This window comes from Sminthopsis crassicaudata, chromosome 1 (assembly GCF_048593235.1).
Source record: "Sminthopsis crassicaudata isolate SCR6 chromosome 1, ASM4859323v1, whole genome shotgun sequence".
NCBI lineage: Eukaryota > Metazoa > Chordata > Mammalia > Dasyuromorphia > Dasyuridae > Sminthopsis > Sminthopsis crassicaudata.
The window spans coordinates 222,600,609-222,613,010 of record NC_133617.1 but is presented as its reverse complement, the minus strand read 5'-3'; the positions used below and the strand labels follow the sequence as shown (position 1 = coordinate 222,613,010).

General features: G+C 32.9%; 1 protein-coding gene and 1 long non-coding RNA gene across 10 annotated transcripts in view; one reads left to right on the top strand and one right to left on the bottom strand.

The window, feature by feature from the left end:
* Positions 1 to 12,402, top strand: part of ANKRD12 (ankyrin repeat domain 12) — a 168,677-nt gene that overhangs the window by 31,924 nt on the left and 124,351 nt on the right. For 2 of the 9 annotated variants that reach the window (XM_074275108.1, XM_074275074.1), the window contains exon 3: positions 2,021 to 2,066. The exons of 5 other annotated variants lie outside the window; for them this stretch is intronic. The gene's annotated coding sequence lies outside the window, so the exon portion shown is untranslated. Of the gene's footprint in view, positions 1 to 2,020; positions 2,067 to 5,867; positions 5,960 to 12,402 lie in introns of all 9 variants that reach the window. 2 more of the 9 variants (XM_074275082.1, XM_074275088.1) reach the window with 2 other exon arrangements.
* LOC141546961 (uncharacterized) overlaps positions 1 to 12,402 on the bottom strand; it is a 37,742-nt gene that overhangs the window by 8,793 nt on the left and 16,547 nt on the right. The gene's annotated exons all lie outside the window — the stretch shown is intronic.

Genomic DNA, 12,402 nt, shown 5'->3' with positions numbered 1-12,402 from the left:
TACTCTGGCATTACCACATCTGGTCAGCTGCCTGTTTGTGTGCCTCATGAACTAAGAATGGGTTTTACATTATAAAAATACAATTTTCAAATACAACTTTTTTTTAAAAAATGTAAAAACTGTTCTTACCTCAGACCTCGCAAAAACAGATGGGCCATATTTGGTCCAAAAGCAATAGTTTGCTGACCCCTGCTCTAGAGCCATGATTAGTTACCACATTAATCATAGTTCTGATAGCTTTTAAAATTATTTTCCTTTATATTATTTTGGTCATTATTTAAGTTTTCTTGGTTTTGCTTGGCTTTTTCTGCATCAATTCATATAATTCTCAGGTTTCTTGTAATTCATTTTTATCATTTTCTAACAATATTTATATATGTCAGTACTTATATTCTTATACTATTTTTTTCGGTTACTCCCTAATCCCTGTGGGCATCTACTTTGTTTCTAGTTTTTTGCTCTTACAGAAAGTACTGATATAAATAATTTTTAGAAACATCTTTCCCTTTTTGCAATATGTTCAAACTGGTAGCACTTGGTCGAATAGTATAACTGATTCACTTTTCTAAAATAGTTCCAGAAATTAAAAAGCAACAACTATATTGTCATTTCTAAAACATACAATGTATTAAAATTTTACTGGCAAACCACAAATTCTGCAAGTGATAAGGAGAAACTATCTAATAAAGAAAATTTTAATAATATAGGACTATTCTGAACCTGCCAGAGACCACAAGAAGGAATGGATTAATGTGTTCCAAAAAAAATACAAAGGAACTCAAAATGGCATCTAAGGCAACATAACATACCTTGTAAATCTGAATCTAACTATTCTTGGAAGAGATCAATGTTCAACAAAAGAGTTGTTTAAAATATTTCCACAAAGAAAACCAGACTTGAACAAATTATTTGCTTATCAAACACTCCAGATAACTAGTAAACAGGAAAGATAAATAGATATAGTAACCAATGAGGGAGAAACAATATGAACTAAACCTAACAACATTCCATCTAGTATAAAGAATCTGTTTTTTGTGGGATTAAATGGCAGGATGAGAGACCATATAAAAGAAGAGAGAAGAAGAAAAAGATAGATGAGAATAATTAAGGAAAAAATAACTCTTGTAGAAGCTTTACAGAGGAATAGGTGAGAAAGCAAAGAAAGGGATTGAAATGGTGGAAAGAAAGGGAGAAATCTTATTTCAGTGATGGGAAGGAGTTCCCCTGACAAATGCTCCCATAGAAGAAAGAAAATCTATAAATGAACTTAGGATCCTTACTGTGTTTATAATCTGCAGATATTTGGTGCTTAGCAAGACCATGTATCTTGATTCAGGAGAAGGAAAATCAGAGCTTCTGAGGGCATCTGACACCTAGAAAAGTGGGAGGACATAGAACCAAACAGGAGGGGCAGCTAGATGGCACAGTAGATAGAGCACCAACCCTGAACTCAGGAGGACCCAAGTTCAAATTTGGTCTCAGATATTTAACACTTCCTAGCTGTGTGACCGTGGGCAAAATCACTTAACTCCAATTGCCTTAGCAGAAAAAAGCAAAAAAAAAAAAAAAAAAAAAATCAAATAGAAGATTTCATGGCAGTTAAGGGGTAGGATAGGGAGGAAATGATCATAGGGAAGCCCAAGAGTAGTTTTTTCTTGTTGTTGTTTGTTTGCTTGGTTTTTTCCCCCTTTTGATATGATCTTTCTTGCGCAGCATGATGAATATGGATATATGTTTAGAAGAGTTAGATATGTTTAACCTTTATCAGATTGCTTGCTGTCTTGAGGGAGAGAAGGGAAGAGAGAGAAAAATTTGGAATACAAGATTTTGCAAAGGTGAATATTAAAAACTTCTGCATTTATTTGGAAAAATAAAATACTATTAAGAAAAAGAAACTTTTAAAAACCCTCAATTTCTTCCATTCATCTTCCCTAGCTATCACTTCTTGTCTCTCTTGTCTTTTGTGTCTAGATTTGAGAATACGGTCTATAATAGCTATCTCCATTTCTTTTCTTCTCAGTGTTTTCTTAATTCTCTGGAGTTCTGCTTTGGAAAAATCAGCACTGGTGAGTGAGCTAGTAACTCAGTTAAGCATAAAAAGATTGCTTTGTGAGGGTACAAATGAAGTTATGTAACAAATTTGTAATGGACTCAGCACAATTTTATGATTTTCACTTTGTTTAACAGCATGTGAGTAGAAGTGAAAGTAGCAGATTCAAGGTTGAAATTTGGCAGGGCAAGATATTCAAAGGAAGAAAATCATGGAGAATTGAATGATTCATAAGATAAAGAGAGGGAAAGACTATACATTTATTAAAACATGTACTGTGTGCCAGGGACTGTGCTAAGCACTTTACAGATATTATTTCTTTTGTTCTTCACAACAACTTTGGGAATTGTGTACTGTAGTCCTCATTTTACGTTGAAAACTGAGACAGAAAAAGGTTAAATGAGTTGTCCACAGTCATACAACCAATAGCTGACTGAGGCCAGATTTAAATTCAGATTTTCCTGACTCCTGGCCTATCCACTATGAACTGTACCTGCCTTAAATAAGAGAGTGTTGCCAGTGAAAAGAGAAAAGTGCCTGAGAAAGAAATAAGGAGAAGAGGGATTTGAAGTTCTAGTGAAAATGAAACATGGGGTTTAGAAATATATATATAATTAGAGATTATTTGTAGGTAAAGGAATTTTTCAAAATTCATGAATGTAAAAGTGGAACACTCATGGGTTATAGTGATATCAAGTATATAAATATTTGTATATGTAAGTGAGTTGGGATCAGGAAGTAAGTTTTGTGAAGTGAGTAAGTTGAGGAACCGTAAAATTAAGGTGTATTAGAAAATGTATGTTGAAGTATACTCATCTGAGGACAGGAGTTGCAGAGGAGAAAAAGAATGAGCCAGCTACAGAATGAAGGAAAGTGTCCTGTAGATTAGTAGACAACAGATAACAGCTAACAGAATTTTTAATTGGTTGATAATTATGGATTGAATGAACCTCAAAGGAGATAAGATTACTACTATGTGATGGTGATTGAGGGAGAAAATGGAAGTGACATTGGAGAGCAAGGAAAATTGCAACTCCTTCTATCACAAGCAAAGAATGGAAGAGAATTGAGTAAAAATGCAACCAGTGAGACAGTGTAGACAGGGAAGCTGTGTCATTAGGAGGAAGAATATAGGTTTTAGTACAAAATGTAAGAAACAAGAAATGAAAAAGGTTTAAGATCAAATAGGTATTTCAGAGACTGTAGTCAAAGGGCTGGGTAACTTTAGAATAGGAAGTTACGGGGAAGGAAGATGAGAATAAAGAGGTCTTCAATGGAGGGTAGACAACAGGGTCTGTATAGTTACATCTATACACTAATTGCTATCTAAACTAAATGGTCTTTTGTTTTATTGATTGGAAAACAGCTTTTTTTTTTTTTAAATTAAAGCTTTTTATTTACAAAACATATGCATGAGTAATTTTTCCAACATTGACCCTTGCATAACCTTTTGTTTCAAATTTTCCCCTCCTTCCTCCCAACTCCTCCCCTAGCTGGCAGATAGTCCAATAAATGTTAAATATGTTGAAATACATGTTAGATCCAATATATATATGTACACATTTATACAGTTATCTTGTTGCATAAGAAAGATCAGATCAAGAAGGAAAAAAAAGAAAAACGGAAGAAGAAAACAAAATAAAAGCAAATAACTCTTTCCATGGTTCTCTTTCTGGGTGTAGATGGCTCTCTTCCTCACTGCACAAGTGGAACTGGTTTGAATCATGTCAATGTTGAAGAGGGCCACATCCATTAGAAATGATTGTCATATAGTCTTGTTGTTGCCGTGTATAATTTCTCCTGGTTCTGCTCATTTCACTTAACATCAATTCATGTAGGTCTCTCCAAGCCTCTGAAATCATTCTGATGGTCGTTTCTTACAGAACAAATAGTATTCATATACCATAATTTATTTAGCCATTCTCCAATTGATGGGCATCCATTCAGTTTCCAGAAAACAGCTCTTATAAATTTGAATAGGTTCCTGTATATCTTTGACATGAAATATTTACCTGAGAAATTTGCTTCTCCCTTTATCCCCCCCCCCCACTGTAACTATTTTCCTTTCAAATTTTAATTGCAATCAGATTTGTTTGTACAAAAACTTCTTGATTTTGTGTATGTCCTTACATCCTGTTCTCTTATACTTTTTCATGTCTTTGTTGCCCACCCCTCCCTTAATATGGAAGAGGGTTTAGAAAAAGCGTGTGCTAGGTATTTAGTTCTCTGCATTTTTACTCATTCTCTTCTACTCACTGATTGTGGTAGAAGGAGTTACACTTTTCTTTGCTCCCCAATGCCACTTCCAGTTTCTCCCTCTATGTATCACCATTACTTAGTAGTAACCTTACCTCTTTTGAAGTTCACTCAATCCATAATTATCAACCAATTGATGTAAACAACTTCAGTTTTTCTTTCACCATCCCTCTCCTCTTCTTCCTCCCCTTTTCTCTCCTGTCCTCTCATTTCTTCTCTTCTCTAAGCAGTGATTAGTTATAAACAAAATAAACAAGTTCAGAAGAGAGGAATTCTGAAGGGGAATTTAAGAAAGAAAGAGTAAGACTTTATTAATGATGTTCCATTTACATTATTTAAATAACTTACATGTGGAACCTTTGTCCAAATGAATTTTCCCCACTCTTAATCATATCAACTGGAGTTTCTTTAGAATGTGGTGTATTTTATTGTGCTCCTATATAAGATAAATAATTATTTATTAAAATTACATTTTCAACATTAAAAAATATGATACAAACATTCCGTGAGAATGGATGCCCATCAGTTGGAATGGCTGAATAAATTATAGTGTATGAATGAAATGGAATGTTATTTTTCTATAACAAATGATGCGCAGGCTGATTTCAGAAGAGCCTGGAAAAACTTAACATGAAGTAATGCTGAGTTAAAGTAAGCAGAACCAGAAAACATTGTATACAGTAACTAAAGATAGAGTCAAATAAGATAGAATGACTTTTTGTTATGTTTTGATGATTTTTAAAGAATCAAAACAAGGGTAAAATGAGAAGAATAAAGGGGAGGGAAAGGAAAGGAAAGGAAGTTTAAGGAAGTAATTAGTGGGTTCATTTTAATTTCATTCTAAGAGATCTGCACGATTAGTTGTCTTTCAAGACTTCTTGAAATATGATATCCAATTTCTGTTTAAGGTCATGGCAGTAAAGCAGTCCAGTGATTTTAAAATTCTCTCCTTGATCTCTTTTCCATATCAATTGTTTTTGATATTATGTAACCCACATTTTCTTCTATTTTTCTCAATCTTTTGATTTTATTTTAATTTTTTTTGTATTTTTACAGTCTTTAAATTCTGTTTTCTGTTGGATAAGGTTGTTTTTGTTGGTTCTTCTTCCTCTTCCTCCTCCACCTTTTTTCCCTTCTCTTTTTCCTCCTCTTTCTTCTTATCCTCCTTCTCCCCTAGTCCTCTTAATTTTATAGATGAGGACCTGAGACAAACAAGGTTAAGTAACTTGCCCAGGGGTCATACAAATGAGCTTGGATTTGAATTCATGAAGATGAGTCTTCCTGACTCTAGGCCCAGCATGTTCTCTGCTGTACCATTTAGCTGTCTGTATATCTCATTTCTTTTCCAGTTTTCTCCCTTAAAACTGTCATTGCATTTAGAATGCCTTTTTTTTTTAAAAACTGACTTACTTTTTTCCCTAGGAATTCTAATTGATTTTTATGGACAAGATATGTTTTTCTTTGAGGCTTTGCTTTGTAGATGTTTTGGAATCATTCTTTTAGGTTTCAGATTAAGCCCATCTAACCTTATAATAATAGTTCTTTATATTTTTCTGTTTAGTCATTTTTCCAGCAACCCAAATTGAAGGATTAGTTGAGAGCTCTAGAGGCTGTCTGTGATCAAATTTCAGAATGCCTACCATGATCATTTATGTAAGTGTTCCATTGTGTCATGTAGTTTTTATTTCTTAAAATATTCCTTGATGCAAAAAATATTTACTTATCAATCTACATTTGCTAGCTAACTTCCACTACATATAATCTTGACATAATATGTAGTAACTAATATGGCACATTCTCTAGTTCTGTGTTCAAATCATTATGCATATCTGTTTTTATTAAGTAGGTCTGGCTTGAGCAAAATTTATATAATAGGTAGATTTGACAATGCACTTCTGCCTAATTTTTTAAGTTCGTCATTCATTTTTTAATTGTTGAGAACCTCATTTCTATCCATTTTCCTCAATGACTTCTTTGCCATCCCATGCCTACTTTGGGACCTATCTTTGCATCCCTCCAGATTCTGAAAAAGTAGTCCAATCTAACTTATATGTTCTACACACATGTTATTTGTCCTTTCTATTTGTACTGACTTCTGCTTTTTGTTAAATATCCCATATTAATGCCAATGTGTGTTTTTATATTGGATTTCTGATATAATACTCTAACTAGGAATTATAATATTTTCATTCAGTTAAAACATGTCAGTTTCTAGATTCCTTTAAGGAAGAAATAATGAAAAATTTAAGGGGTTTGGCAAGCAGATCAAGGAGATGCTTTTGCAACTTTTCCAATGATACCATGTAGCTAATTTCTGTATAGGGCTTCTCCTACTATTACACATTTTAATGAAATATTTGATAACACTGATCAGCATAAGTTTTTGTTCTTCCATACTCATAAAAATAGGATTTTTTTTTCAATTTTAGACTGATTTCAAATATCTCTTCAGATTTCCTTACCACCATTTTATTTGAGACCAATTTAATATTTACAAATTTTCTTTTTTGCTCATTTAAACTTTAGGTACCATTAATATCCAATTGTATTTAACCTATATAACATCTCTCAATCTGAAATATGACTGTGTAAATCACTTAATTTTTCTGAGTCTCTCTGTATATTCTCATCTGTAAAATGAATATAAAGCACCTACCTTAAGGGTTGTAAATATATGTAGAGTACTTTGGAAAGAATTCCCTTTTGATAAAAACTACTGGCAAAATTGGAAAAGTCTGGTAGAAATTAAGTCTTAGATTAACATCTTAAACCATATTTAAAATAAATTCAAAATGCTTATTTTACTTTCAAAATGCTGTACTACATTATTTTTTTTCTTTTTCTGTGGCTGGGGTTAAGTGACTTGCCCAGGGTCACACAGCTAGGAAGTGTTAAGTGTCTGAGATCAAATTTGAACTCAAGTCCTCCTGAATTCAGGGCTGGTGCTCTATCCACTGCGCCACCTAGCTGCCCCTGTATTACATTTTTTAAATGGAAGAGAAGCAGATCACTTTTATAGCTGTGAGTAGTACATGTATTCTTATCTAAACAAAAAATAGAGGCAATTACAAAAGATAGAACTGATAGCTTTGATTTAAGAAATTTAAAAATTTCATCTATAAAATGAAAATTATTTGGTCAAAGGATATGAACAGACAATTTTTAGATGAAGAAATTAAAGCCATTTATAATCACATGAAAAAATGCTCTAACACACTATTGGCTAAAGATATGCAAATTAAAACAAATCTGAGATACCACTTTATACCTCTCAGATTGGCTAAGATGGCAAGAAAGGATAATGATAAATGTTGAGGGAATGTGGGCAAACTGCAACACTAATGCATTATTGGTGGAACTGTGAATGGATCCAGCCATTCTGGGGAGCTATTTGGAACTACGCCTAAAGAGCTATAAAATTGTGCAGACCCTTTGATGCAGCAGTGTCTCTCTCTACTGGATCTATATACCAAAAAAGATCATAAAAAAGGGAAAAGTGTAGCGAGCTGTCGTCTCTAGAAGCTGCCGGATCGCTCTCTGGGAAGAGATCTGCTGTGTCTACTCAAATCTTTCAGACAGATTCTTCTTCCTGTAGTGAACCGTTGTCTCCAGGCAGTTGCTGTTAACTCTTGTCCAGAGAAGTGACTTCCCTTCCTGCAGAGAGTCCCGTCAAGCCTGATGCAATGCAGAGTCTCCTTCTTGAATCCTGGCTCTGAATCTCCTCCAGCTCTTATCCTTCTCCAGGCCGATCTGCTCTCCAGGCCCAATATTGTGTCTTTTATCCTCCCAGAGAATGGGCGTGGGATAATGCAAGGGCTTCTGGGAAGAACCACTTAAGCCAATGAGCTTGCTCCTTCTATCAAGTCAACCTGAGTTCTCACCTTGTAATTGTCCAGACAACCTGAATTCTCACCTTGTCACTGTCCAGACAACCTGAGTTCTCACCTAGTAATCCTAACAGAAAAGAACCTACATGTACAAAAATGTTTGTATCAGCCCTTTTTTGTAGTGGCAAGAAATTGGAAACTCTGTGGATGCCCATCAGTTGGAATGGCTGAATAAGTTACAGGGTGTGAATGAAATGGAATATTATTTTTCTATAACAAATGATGAGAAGAACCAGGAAAGCATTGTATACAGTAACAAGATTTTGTGATGAGCAACATTATAGATTTAGCTCTTCTCAGCAATACATTGATTTAAGACAACTCCAATAGACTTGGAATGGCAAGTGCAATCTCCATCCAGAGAGAGAACTATGAAAACTGAATGTGAAATGAAGCATGCTATTTTCACCTTTTTTTGGGTTGATTTTTCTTTATCTTGGTTTTTCTTTCACAATATGACTAATATAGAAATATGTTTAAAATGATTGTACATGTATAACTTAAATAAGATTGTTTTTTGTCTTGAGGATGGGGAATGTAAGGGTGGGAGGAAGACAAAAAAATCAGAACTCAATCTTAGAAAAATGAATGTTGAAAACTATCTTTTATAGATAATTGAAAAATTAAGTATTATTAAATTTTTACAAAATTAAAAATTTAAAAACTCATATCTAAGGTAAGAATGACAAAATGGAGAGAATTTGTTTTGTATCAGATTTTTTTTGGATAAAGGCTTAATAGTCAAATTTTAATTTTATATATATTATATATATATATATATATACATATTTACATACACACATATATAAGTATATGTAAAGACCAAAAGCAATTTCCTGATAGGTAATTCATCAAAAGATATATACAAATATTTCTCTAAAGAACTAAAAACTATTAACAACTATTTGAAAGAATATTCCAAGTCACTAAGGATAAGAGAAATGCAAATCAAAACAGCTTTGAGCTTTTACCTAACACCCTGAAAGTGACAAGATGGCAAAAGATTGGAATAATGTCACAGGATTTATGGGAAGATAGGCGTATTGCATTATTAGTGGAACTGTGCATCAGTACAACCTTTTTGGAAAGCAGTTAAGAAATAAATAGATGAATTGACTAAAATGTCTATATCCTTTACCAAAGATTGCACTATTCGGTTTATATCCTAAGAAGGTCAATGACAGAGAAAAAGTTTCTATATAGACCACCGTGTTTATAGCCACACTTTTTGTGGTAGTAAAGAACTAGAAATAAAGAAACCTATCATTTGGGAATGGCTAAACAAATTGTGGTGCATTAATGTATTACTAAGCTATAAAAGTAATATGACTGTAGAGAATACTAAAATAATATTATGTAGCATTATATAAGCAGAACCAAAAAAACAATATTCACAATGACTATGTTGTAAATGGAAACATCAGCAACAAATCTCAAAATCAGATTGGCAAATTTAGAAAAAACAAGTATAATCCAAAAGAAGAGGTATGGACATCTTAATCATCTTCTTTGCCCAAGTGGGAGATCCATGGATGGGAACACTGCATGCATTTTCAGACTGTTTTGATGTGTTAGTTTTTACTAATTTCTTCTCCCCTTCTTTTCCTTATTTTTTTCCTTTTAAAAATATTTTGGTATATGAGGTGACTTTCTGAGAAAGGAAAAGGGAAGAGTACTTGGAGCAATTTTGGTGATGTAACAAGTATATTTTTTTATTAATATATTTTTTAAAAGAAAATATGGCAGTTCATTTCTGGATGAGGAGGAAGAGGTAAAGTGTAATGGACATAATGAAGATAAAATTAGTTAGAATTTTTATTAATCCTATTTATGAGTACAAGGAATTAGAGAAACAGCCATATTTTTTTTAAATTGTAAATTCACAATTAACAAATTACATCCTTTGTCTATGATCCAGTGATCTTAAAACACAAAGACCAGAGAAAACGACTATGAATTTCTGTTGCATAGTGTTTTCTTTTTTAAATACTTGTTTAAACCTAGTTTGTAACTGATTGATATTTTGAGCTTTTCTTCACCTTCTCCTCTTTCCTTTTATGCAGCTTTTAAAGTACTTCATGTGTGGTCTTTTTCTAGTACTTATTAAATGGTTATAGGCTACTATAAATCACTATCCACCAGCCCACCTTCCCCAAGTAAAAGTCCTCTCTTTTAATAACTAGTGAACATTCCATCTCCTAACTGTGCCATTGTCCTGCCTTATACCACATGCCTGATATGTTCTGCCCTCTCATTTCAGAATTTTAGTTTCCCTGGCTTCCCTCAAGATCCCCCTCAAATTTCCTCTGTAGGAAGCCTCTCTCACATCCTTACTCTCACTGTTAGTGCCTTCCTCCTGAAATTATCTTTCCTTTACACTGTATATATCTTATATTTATGTATTCAGGGACACACTATTTTTCCCATTAATACAAAAGCAAAAATGGAGTTTTGCTTTTTTTTTTTGGTATTCTTATTTCTTAGCCTAGTGCCTGACATGTAGCAGTAAGCACTTAATAAATGCTTCTTGACTTACTGATTATGATTGGTTGCTACTTCAGAGTTTACAGATCTTTCAGATCACTTCATTCTGCATCAGTTGATACAAATCTTTCTATATTTCTCTGAATCTTTTATATTCATTTCCTAGTGGTACAACAAAATTGCATTTTGTGATTTGTTCATACCATGATTTGTTTAGCCATTACCCAATTGATGGGCACCTATTTTGTCTCCAGTCCTTTTTAGCAACACATATTACTGTTTCTTATATAAATCCTTTCTGTCTCTCACTTTTTGGGGTACATACCCATTAGTAGAACCATTAAGTCAAAGACTGCAAAAAGTATAGTGACATTTTGATATAATACAAGTTGTTTTCTAGCATGGTTAAACCAAATTCACAACTATTTCAGTAGTGCACAGATGTGTTTGCCTTTGCATTACCCATCTGAAAATTTCTATTTTCTTCTTTGTCATTTTGATCAGTGAAGTTGAAGTCCAGAGTTTTTATTTTGATTTCTTTTAGTATTTAATAACATGGTACACTTTTTCATAGGATTGTTGATAGCTTACTCTTCTTTTTTGGAGAGCCAAAAATGCCTGTTCATGTCCTTTGACCATTTGACTATAAAGGAATGATTCTTCATATATATTTGTATCGTTGATTTATATATCTTAAATTTCTCTTTATCAGGGAAATCTGTTGTGAATTTTTTCAAAATTGTTTCCCTCTTGATTCTAACTGCATTTATTTTTCTTGTTCAGAAGTTTTAATTTTATGTAATCAAAATTGTTTCATCTTATCTTTTATTCTCATCTTTGTCCCTTGGTTAGGTAAAAATTTCATTTCGTTTGTCATAGTTGTAAATTATAACTCTTTATTTTTTTTATTTGTATCTTAATTGATTGTGTTTGCTTTTTTTTCTTCTAGTCAATTTCTTTTACATAGAATAAGGTGACAAAAATTAGACAATAAGATTAATGTTATTCTATTATTGTAATTGAGATGTTGTAACCTTATACTTTGTCATTTCTCTCTTCACATAGTTCAGATTTAAGTTGCTAGGTCTTGCCCTTTGTTACATGAACTTAATTTGGTTTTCACTTTCCTCTTCTTTATCATATTACATGTCTCTTTTAATAATATTGATATCTCCATTACATGTAAGCATATATGTGTGTATTCAACTTATTATTCAACTAATTTTCTCCTGATTCTGTAAGTACAGTTCATACTTGCCTCACTGTTTTTTTTTTAAATTTAATTTTTTTTTATTTTATAATTATAACTTTTTTTTGACAGTACATATGCAGGGCTAATTTTTTACAACATTATCCCTTGCACTTACTTCTATTCAGATTTTTTCCCTTCCTCCCCCAACCCCCTCCCACAGATGGCAGGCAGTCTTATACATGTTAAATATATTACAGTATATTCTAGATACAATATATGTGTGTAGAACCAAATTTTTTGTTGCACAGGAAGAATTGGATTCAGAAGGTAAAAATAATAGTTTACACTCATTTCCCAGTGTTCCTTTTCTGGATGTAGCTGATTCTGTCTATCATTAATCAATTGGAATTGGATTAGCTCTTCTCTATGTTGAAGATATCCATTTCCATCAGCATACATCCTCGTACAGTATCATTGTTGAAGTGTATAATGATCTTCTGGTTCTGCTCGTTTCACTTAGCATCAGTTGATGT